Source organism: Nothoprocta perdicaria, unplaced genomic scaffold (assembly GCF_003342845.1).
Source record: "Nothoprocta perdicaria isolate Ctin4 unplaced genomic scaffold, notPer1 scaffold_221, whole genome shotgun sequence".
NCBI lineage: Eukaryota > Metazoa > Chordata > Aves > Tinamiformes > Tinamidae > Nothoprocta > Nothoprocta perdicaria.
In genome coordinates, this window is record NW_020455423.1 from 848,118 (window position 1) to 859,397 (window position 11,280).

Genomic DNA, 11,280 nt, shown 5'->3' on the forward strand with positions numbered 1-11,280 from the left:
TTCTTCCCTGCATCCTTCTTCCCACTTCTTACACTTTTCTGATTAATAGCTTAAGACTAAAATGCTTAAAATGAATAACACAAGTTCATCTCTCTGCCTGAGAGATTAACCCAACCACCGAGCCAAAAAACTAAAAATTCACTGGTATAGGGCATTYGCATTAGAGAGCAGATTCAAACTAGCTCTCCCATTAATGGCCAGGCTGTAGGATAGCACAATTTTCTCCTTATGACACTGTTCCCTTCGCATAAAACMAACAGTCATCACGCAGGGTCTCAAGGAGCCTTTAGCTCTGCTACAGAGGTGAAACATGTCTCCAAAACAGATAGTATTTTATTACTTATACAAAATATATAGTCAGCAAAAATAATTAAAAGACCTCTTACCCACCAATACGTATGTGTTAGCCTTTTGAAGAGAATAAGAAGAGGGAGCCACAGATTCCAGTATCTTCTGCTAGATGAAGAGCTGAAGGAACCTTTCTCCATTATACTTCAAGATCGCTTTAACCACTCACTGGACTATTCACAAGGAGGAAAGAGTTCATCTTCCAGTCGCTCATGCCCAACTTTTTTTTTTTTAATTTTTTCCCACCTTCCTTTCCTAAAATAGAATGCTTCAAACCAAACAAAAAGGATTTTTTTTTCACATTTTGCATATCCTCTTACAAACATTGAGTTAAAAGGGTAATTAGCAGTCTAGTTGTAGCCCCAGACTTTTCACTTAGAACACTGGGAACCRGGGAAAATTTGCAAAACTGGATGGCAGCTCTTGAATACTGTCATCTCTGTGAAAGATGAAAAGTGATACGTTGTCAACAGTAAAAAGCAATTTAGGAATACCACCCACTAAACATAAAGGTGGGATGTAAGGAACAAATACTTCATTTGTAGACTGCTAATTTTATTTCAGTGAACTGTATACAAGTATTTGTATCAAACCTATGCATAAAAATTGCCGAAGAATCAACATATAGTGAGCTTCATTACAATCACAGGCTTTTATTTGTCATACATCTGCCACACACGTTCCTTACCTCCCATCTCATTGTGCCATACAGACCAGTKGGTCACGGGTCAAAACGACCCCGTGCGCGCAGAGCAACCAGCGCCGCGCCGGCTGAGCGCGCTGCCGCGGGCCGTGCCGGAGCGGTGGCCGCTGCCGGCCCAACACCGCCGCGAGGAGCGGAACCCGCCGCTGCGAGGAGCCTTGACAAACACCTGTGCAAATGCAGAAATACTATGTTCCCCAAACACCCCTTATATGCGTGTTTGTTGACGCCCTCAACAAACTTCGGGCTTATGTTATCGCACACACAATCACAGGATGGCTGAGGTTGGAAGGGACCTGTAGGGATCATCCAGTCCAACCCCCGACACCCAGAGCACGGGGCACAGGGTGGCATCCAGGCGGGTTTGGAAGATCTCCAGAGAAGGAGACTCCACAGCCTCCCTGGGCAGCCTGTGCCAGGGCTCTGGCACCCTCACAGTGAGTAGGGCAATTATATCTGAAATGGAAGATACAGTAACTCTCACACCAGTCAACCWGGCATGATTGACACACATTTAATTGAAGCACTTCCATTCTCTTAGATATGAAGCGTGTGCACACGATGCGTGTGTGTGTGGCCGCAAGAACCAAAGGGGAGCATGTGCTCTGAGCTGCAGGACTCTCCTCCTGCTGGCCCATACTCAATCCCAGTGGCGACAAAGGGGCATTGCCATTTWTTCCATGTAAGTTTGATTAGTCTTGGGAGAGTGACCAAAGAGATGCCTGCCACATTTCTGCCTTAAGGAGGCAACGTGGCCCTGCTGCCTTTTCCCTTCTCCTTCTGCTTTTGCAGTCACCTGTTGTAAAATGGAGAGTGGGAAGCCAGTAACTTCACTTTGAATCCCTGCTCCTATATCTGAAGGTAACGGGAAGGGAGACTTCAAATAACTTCTGTTTGCCACAGTCACTTGCCCAAAAGAGTGACAATATTTTAAAATGGAAATCGGAAAAAAAAAGGAAGCAGCTTCTACAGATTCTGTCTGGTTACCTACAAGTAAACTGTATTGTGCTGTAACTACAGGATAGAGTAGTGACAGCAGTCACAAGGCGCTAGCAGCAGTACCTTTTGATTTGCAAAGCTCTCATATCATAAAAATAAGCTTTGTTTTCTGTCAACCTATTTATGAGTGATAAAAACGAGCTAAATTAAGAATGAGCAGGGAACCCCATTGCCTGCTACCGAAGCATCACACAGTAAGTGCAAGAGACAGGCAGGGTAAGTGCTAAACAAGGATGGAGAATATGTGCTGCAGGGGATCAATCCACTGCATTAACAGCTAATGGCACACTCAGTATTTATCCATTATTTATCACATAAATGAGTATCAACTGTCTAGACTGCAGAGGTGCTCTCATAACAGAYGGGCTCTGATTACTGAAATTAAAAAATGAGAGCAGATCTTAATAAATTAATTGAAAATTAGCAAATAGCAACAATCTCCACATCCTATGTCTATTCAACCTAATACAATTCATCCTATGTATATTCAACCTGGGGAGAGGAGGGTTCTTTCTAATGAAAATTAATTATTTTTTGAGAATAGTGTGAAATCTGAAGAAAAGGTAGACAATTTAGGGTGCAATCACTTCCTGCTACTACCACATATTTCGTTTGCATGCACGATTTCATTTAGAGCTGGTTTTTCTTTTGCTTTGGTTATTTGGTCATTTCTTTGCCCTTTCAACTTCCCAGCACACCAGTGAAAACTGAGAATAAAAAACAAGAGCTGCTCATGCTACTGCAAGAAGACTGATGTGACTCAAAATGTAGCACATACTGGTTGCAGCTTAGCTGAAACTCCACCCTACCACTGYACCCTGGTTTAACGAGGGTTTGAGTGATGCCAGAACACCAGCACGTTGCATGAGCTCAGCCTTGATCCCGTGGCATTCTCATTCAGAAGAGCCAAATATTCATTTTAGAAGCACTAAAGGTGTTAAAACTGGACATATGTTTGGATTTTAATCAGGAAAGTTTATAGATTAATTCTAATAAAAGTACGGAGTTACTTAGGCATGCTAATTTGTTCATGAGGAGTAGAAGAAAACACATGTAATATATAATTATAAATATAGTATTATATATTATATAATATATATTATATATTGTTATGTATATATATTTAAAATATATAATATGAAATATATTTTTATATATTTTTATATTTATTTAATATATAAAATAAGAACAYGTAAGTGTTCTCATTATCCTAAATACCTTAAAAGATTACTTTTCCATTAAGATTATGCAGCTCACAGGAATTTTGGTAGATGTTTAAAATTTATACATTGAATGTTAGGAGTTTGCATTCACCTGCAGCACACCGTGTTCCCGTCACAGACTAGTAATTCCCAAGAGCGGAGATATTATTATAAAACAATTAGTAACATTTTAATTGGGCCTGTTGGCCCTGGAAAAAAAAATATCTTGGTGCAATTCTTCCATCTGAATCCATTAAGCTACGTTCAGCTCCATCACAGGCAACCGACTGCTGTCCCACACTGAATCTTTTAACAGAATAATAAATACAGCTGGATGTTTTCTGTGGCAAGGTGAAGAATATGTGGTTTCCTCAGCTTTCACCTGAAATGCCTGAATTTATAAAAATACCTCCCTCAAAATTGTGTTATAAACATTCAAAATATCATTTAMTCTGAAAAGAAGGACATCCTTTATATTGGGAAGTCAACTAGAAAAACAAAGCAAAAAGACTCACAAACCCTGGACTCCTCAGGCTTAGAAAACCTAAAGCAAAAGGACAGCTTTGTGATTCATCTGATCCGCCTGAAAYTACAGGGAATCTTCCAAGGTTTACATTAAGTCTGAATCCCAATGTGCCATCRGGGTTGCTCATAGATAACCATGGCATTAAGTGAATGCAAGACTTGAAGATGCCTGAAAACGGGATATGTATTTTTTAATTTTTTTTGCAAATTGTCCAGAAACATAATTTCTTCCACATAGAATTTCAGGGGGGGTGGAGGAAATAAAAGAAAGAAAACATGAAATCTTATGCATTTTCAATTACCCCTAGCAACTGCCCAAATTTCTGTAACTACGTTACTCTTAGGACAGTAACTTGTCAGATTTACCAGATGCTCCAAAAAGGGCTCCGTACGGCTTTCAAAGGTATCTTTTGAAATCCTTACTTAATCCTTATCATATTTACAGTCTCTGAGACTACTTGTAGCAAAGCCATCCTAATTCAGCCTCTTCTTCTTGTTTATTCTGTAGTACTTTATTAGCTAGTAATCACACTGCTAAACCTTGAAATGCTGCTGCTTCAGAGGCTGCCTGCTCTCCACGAGGAATCCGCAAGGCTTACATATTTGCGTTCCTTCCACAAACAGGATGGCAGTGGCAGAGAGATGCGCAGTTAGTCCACTCACATAGTGAATTTAAGATCTGGGGTCATGAGCTGCAGCAGCCAAACATTTCCCAAGGATCTGAGGCACTAACTTTTCTTTGCAAACACCCATTCGCACTTCTCATTCCAGTGTGCATCCTCTGCAGTGGTTTCTATGTATTGTGCAAGTGAGGTCACTCAGGAAAGCAAGGATGTTGATTATTTCATGCATTTGCACGGAAATTCCCATGACATATCTGTCTCAAAATATGTTGATTTGTATTTTTGTTCCAGCAAGTGGGTAGCAACAACCATAATGCCCAAAAAGGTGGTTATGGGCATGTTCAAAGTCATTTCAATGTTTTCATTAATCCATACATGGGTTTGTGGCAGATTTATCTAAGATCTCAGGTGGCTTCTGTCTGAAGGCTGGTCTAGACTTGCTGCTTTCCCTTTACTTTTCTCCCTTAATGTGTATTATCATTCTCTCCTCTGCAATTAATGTCAATTAAATGATCATCAGATGTTACAAACATGCAGAGATGAACAAACAGTCGGGAAAATTGCTCGTTGTTGTTTCCCTAAACAATTCAATATTTGTAGCACATTGACAGGTGCATTTGTCTCCTTTCTCACTTAATCATTTTTAGGGGCTTGTTGTGATTTTTTTTTTTCAAGTATATTTAAAGAGAGACTTTTGGAAAAAGGGAGACATAGCAGACTAGTAAGTGAGGAAATTACAGAAATGCTCTTCTGTCTACTACAGCTATAATGGCTTTGCTATCTAAGAATAATATTTGAAAGAGGGCTAGAAGAGTAAAAATGAGTGAAGTGACTTGTCTCTCAGCATAGACCCCAAATGRAGTACAAAGGAGAAAACACGAAATAGGATATTCCAGAGATATGAAGAAATCTGACCTGAAGATATTTTCTTCATGTTCTGCTTTTTCCAGAATATGAATCAGATTTGACAAAACATTTACTACATGTGAGGAGACAAAAAAAAAAAAGCATCCATTAAAACCACTCTATGGAAACATCTACAGAGCAGCAGTGGTGGAGCCTTCCAACACTTTTAGCTTAGAAAAGTAAGAATGGCAAAATGTAACAAAAGGAAAGATGTACTRTAACAGGTGCAGTTTCTACAGGTTGTATGAAAAACTTTTTGAAAACGAGCACTAAGTTAAAAAAGAAGCAGTCGGTAGAACAGGAGCCAGGGATGGGGAAGGCCTGGTTAYTGCTGCACTGTCTGGCAGGTACCAGAAAGGCAGCAGTGTGACTCACTGCTAAGAGCCGCTGCTATCAAGAGCAGGGGAGCTGCCATAGGGTAAGCACCTCCTGTCGGCACATGAGAGGAAGCCCTCAGGGCTTGCTGGGCAGTCCACAAACACAGCAAGGGCTCAGCAAGTCCTCAAAGCCAAACCAGGTAATAAGGCGGCCGTGTGAAATCTTTCAGAGGGCGGTTSGCTGCTCTTGCTCTTGCCAGCCAGCACTGCCTCCCTGCTACCGAATGAGACACTCTTGTGTCCCAACTGCTCTATTAGATGCAGCCATCTCTTGATCAGTTAAGGCCTCCTGTAGCTGAACCACATAATTATTACCAGATTTACAACAGAAGGTATCTCACATTTACTTGATTTTACAGTGCTGCTCATTAAAGTTAGCTGCTASAGAAAATAATCTACGGATGTTCAAAAGAAAAAGTGTATTTTTCCTCTTAGATGTCCTTAGAAGTCSCAGGTGTAACCGAGTGAAATATAATTACATATTTATAATTGTAAAATATATGATTAAATATTTGGCTCTGCTGAGAATAACTTTCAGTGTGCATATGCAACACAAAGTACTGCTAGTCCAGTTTGACAGAGAATTTGAGGTAGAAATAGTTGCTTTTAAGTCATTCTGCAACTTTTGATCAGTACTTCGGGGAAAGAGACTTGTTCCAACTCAACCTCTAGACTGYACAAGTGTTCAGGATGAATTAACACTAACCTCTTGTGTGTGTGCAGAGCTACCGAATTGGCATGGGGCACCTGGGCCCTTCTCGCTTCACGTTTCGTGTCCCTCCCTTCGCCCCTCACAGGGATGCTGGGCAGTGCTGCACCTGGGGGATTTAAGCCATCACAGAGATGGATTTTAACTAGATCTTCTAGAAAGCTGGGACAGGCCTGGTAAGTTATGTGATACTCACACAGATACCTCCATTTGTATTAAAAAGCTGTTAACAATTCTTCTGTCGTGACTGTCTTCTGAAAAGAGGATCTAAGAAAAGGTGGACACTTAGCGCAGTTATACACAGGGTTAAACTTCCAACTTTATAATTATTCATGCAAATTTTTAAAGAGCAAGAAGATGACTTCTATTTCTTCATACAGGGAGTTCTGCTGTTTACTGGTCACTCCCAAACAACAGTGTGTACCCAACCTCTTCCAGAACTTGCTGACAGGTATCTCCAAGTGCAGTGGGTAACCTCTTAAAACAGGACTTCAGCTACCTCCTCACTGACAGATTAGGTGTTTTGAGTACATAAACCACTTCCCAAATGCTACGTTCTTGATAGATTGTATCCTACAGCAGACAAACATTTGAATTGGTTTACAGAGGATCACATTATCTGTGAATGGATAAAATATTCCCAATCAGTCCTGCTCTTCCCCCAGAGCASCTCAGAGGTCTGTAACTCCCTTTCCTGCTCTACTACTGACCTTGGTAATCATTAGAAAGCGTATGAAATGAAGAAATAAAACTTTTATGGTCAATCAGTYTTACTCCATGCAATATATCTGACCTAAATGTGAAGAAAAGTTAAGCTGCTTACCCCCTTTCTGCCCCACTTCCATATTCACAACTCCTGGTTTGCACAGTAAGACTTTTGCTGTATAAAAGCTTCCATGTCGGAAATTCTAACTTAACAAGAAGGCTGAATGTAGTACATTCTATCTGCACATTTCTCCATTCCAGCAAGAAAGTTCACAGACTTTCTTTCAGAGTAAYGTAAAGTTTAGCTTTCAGAAAGGATCAATGGAGGATATTTCCAAGGCACTTAAATTCTGTTTCCCATACCTCCCTCAAACAGTGAGGCATCGTTTCTAGCTCTGCTTTACTCACATTCTTAAATATGAAGATATATACTATGGAGTACACAGTGTTAAGTATTTTCAATTAATTTCTCTCTAAATCTTTTGCCTAAATTTAAAACTAATTTGGCAATATTAAAATCAGTCATCACAGATATAGCTGTGAAAAGTATTACTAAGTACACTGTTCTTTAGACTAGGCATAAGGATGGCTAGTTCACTTTTGTTTTTTCTTCRTTCTTCCATTTTTATCCTTCGTATCCTTGCAAAGTAAATTTTCTTGTTTAAGAAAAGTGCCTCGTGCTCTAGGTGACCCTGCGTGTGCAGTGGGGCTGGACTAGATGATCCCTAGATGTCCCTTCCAATCTTAAGGATTCTMTGATTCTGTGATTCTTCACTACTTGCCTGTGGGTTTTAATTTATAATGTTTCAAATTATTACATCATATCCATTGCAAAAACAGTTTAATCTTTGCATATCTACTCAGATAGAATCAAAGGAGTCAGTCCCACCTGCACACACCCAAGTACACTTACCTTGGCACAGCCGGTGCACTCTACCTCAAATATCAGAAACTGCCTCATCGTGAACACGCTGTGATGAGGCAGGACTCACAATTTCCTCTGAGTTCAAGTGTGTATTAGTATGTGTTATTCTCTGGAGGCAACTTCTTGCAGCATAATTCCTTATAAACAACTCACTTCACTGCTTAAGAAAAGGGACCTCCTTGCTCAGGTCTCCGAACACCTCTCCAAGACCATTCACCCAATTATTCTTTGATATTCATAACATACAATGCCAACCAGAAGACCAACTGTATTTCTTTGAAAAGACAACACCCACAAAAAACACCTTAAGCATTCTCACCTGCTAGTGCGCAGAGAAAAGATTAAAACTTGGACTTACTTCATGGTAAGTATGACCTATGTCAAGCTCTCACACTTTTAAATAATCTTAGAGTATGTGACTTATGAAAAATGTGTTTGCACAATTTACATATATGCAATATTTAAACATCAGGACCTGAAAAATGACAGGCTAGCTTTGARTATCATATATTAAATACAGTCTATCTTAATACATATAGATTTGATCAAAAGCCTGATACGTAAACATGTTACAAAGCAAAGTTGCAATCATGCAGTTGAAATTATATAGCAAAACAAAGAGTAAATTAGAAAAATTACTCATTTCTACTTTGCTGGAAAAATTTACAACCAAATCCCACAGGAGAAACAAATCCACTGCACAGGCACAAAAGAGCTGCCTGCTTCTCAATAGCTGGGAAGTATAAACTCCACTGTGGCACATAAAGGATAATGGCAGCCTACAATCTAATTAAYCCTCATTATAATACTGTCCAGAGATTCAACAGATATTCCTTTAAAAAGGACACAGGCACAAAGGACCCACCCACAAAGGAGTTAGGTTTCCTTTCAACGGTCTAGAAATGCTAAACAAAGAAGAGTCTTTGAGTAGAAAGAAGCTTGGCTGAGCCTGGCATGTTAGTGAGGCTGCCTTGAGATTTTCTTGCCTGAAAGAAAAAATGGGGAACAAAAGTGTTTACACATTCCGCCTCACTTAAAATTTCTTGGCCTACAAGGCTGGGTGAACATTTTTCTTCATATGAGAACAGGATTTTCTGCAAGCTTTACTGAGTCTCTGGAAGAGAGGATAGTAGTACTGGAAGTGAGGAAGCAGCTGAAATGGGGCTCTCTAAATGGGTGGTTTTCTACCTTTTTAAAGGTTTTAAGGATGCTGAAACCCTGGAAGCGTTCACCTGCATGTGACTAAAAGCATAGTAGGGAATGSCGATCAGCACGTGAGGTTCAGTGCATATTAACATCTGTGGGGCCATGTTAGCAGCACRGAGTTGACCCAGGAGGGACTTCTACATAGGCGCAAGGAGGCTGCAATCAACTGCCCTCATGAACGTTAGACAACCTAAAATCTCCATGCTATAGGCTAACTGCAAGACGTGAGCATGTACACGTATATGCTTGGTAGCAGTCATGCTGCTACACTAGCATTATAGCTCAGATCAACAAGTGAACTTCACAAGTAAATGTGATGATCACCTGCTCTCAATTCTGTTGTGCTTTGTTTTCTATCACAATATGGCCTTGGAAAGCAAGCTGGACTCTGGATAGAAGCAAAGCAGCAGGTGGACTTGAGGCGCATGCTCTCTTAATGCACTCCAACCATTTATGAGTTTTCAGTCCACAGGTTCAGGTAAGARCGAGTCTGCAATAAGGCCCCTTGCAATACATACAGCACAGACATCAGGTCCCTGCTGCTCAATTCCATAGATCCACTTGTGTTGGGGAAGATTGCTAATCTTATTTGTCTGGTCTATGCACAGTAGACCATGACATTTTATCCAGGTGGCAACTATGCTGAACCCTAAGTCTTCAACAAAACTGAATTCTTTCAATCTGTATGACCAAATYACATACCACAGAAGTGTCTGCTTGCCTCGTGGGCTTGCTGTGGCTGTGAACTGAGAGGTGAGACAGCCTAATGATGTAGCAGGAAACTCACGCTCCATGCACCTAGTGGCTTCTTTGGGCGTACCTTAAATACAATTCCTCTCCATAAGCAGGCAACTTGGAGAGGGCTAATACATTTTTGGATAGGTGCTGGCACATGCTCCCCTAAGCAATTCTCTTTTTTTTTTTTTTTTTTTTCCAGAACCTGAATGCTGTAGATACCTGATCAAGAGGTCTTGACTCTATGTAATGAATAAAAACAGGGAACACATTGTACAACCAATTCTTTTTGTCTCCCAGTAGCAGAATTGATAAAGCAAATACTGATACTAATCAAATACTTACTGCAAAAGACAGATCTATAGAGGTGGTGTTTATAGAATTCAATTGTCTAATTCAAGCCCCGATATCACTGCTATTTAGTGTTTTTCTTCCTGTAATATTTTTTTCCAGMGGGTGAAATAATTAAACTGTCTCTCAAGTCAAACACTTTAAGACCTTTTCCTTTTCAGGGTGAAGAAATCTAAACACAAGACCCCCTTAACTGCACCTAACATCAGCGATCCCTTCAGCGGCCGAATCTGTCAGAAACAGCTTTCATTCGTTGCCCCCGCACAARGGATGGCATCAACGCCCATCGCTGAAACTGCACAGCGCTCACCTACCTAAGCACTGCCTTTCACTTGAGCTGCTCTCGGGAGGCCCTTCAGAGCCCTGCTCCTTATTGCATGTGAGCAACACAACAGGACATGGTCCAAAGGAGCTCCCAGGAGATGCCAGCCACTGAAATCCAAGCCCTTCCCGTCACTACGTTGAGCTGCCTCCGCTGGCAATGGCGCTTGGTGCCACCTCGGGGACGAGGAAGCCCCCTCGAGTCAGAGCTGCGGGCACCAACCTCTCCAACGCCCTTCTGGGCACTGGGCAGGGTGACAGGACAGTGGCAACCTGCAACAGCACRGCAACTGGATCTAATATTTTCATATTGGGATAAGGAGGCCCCTGACTGGAGGTGCTAGTGGGCATCAGGAGGCACCCGCGCATCCATGAGGTGAATGCACCTCATGGAGCTCCTTTCACGAGCCAAGCGSGAGACATGGGGGACACGAGATCTCCCCAGGGTGCCCACAAGCGGGCCCTGAACCGCTCTCCAAACGCGCTGCAAGATGCAACCTCCCGCGCCTGCAGCTGCGGCCCCGCCGCCACGTACCGGCCGGGACGGCCCCGGGGGCTGGGGCCGTTGCGGAGGCGGCCGTTGCGGAGCCACCCCCCACCCCCCCGCGGCGGCCGTTGCGGGTCCTTGGCCGCGGCGCGCGCAGC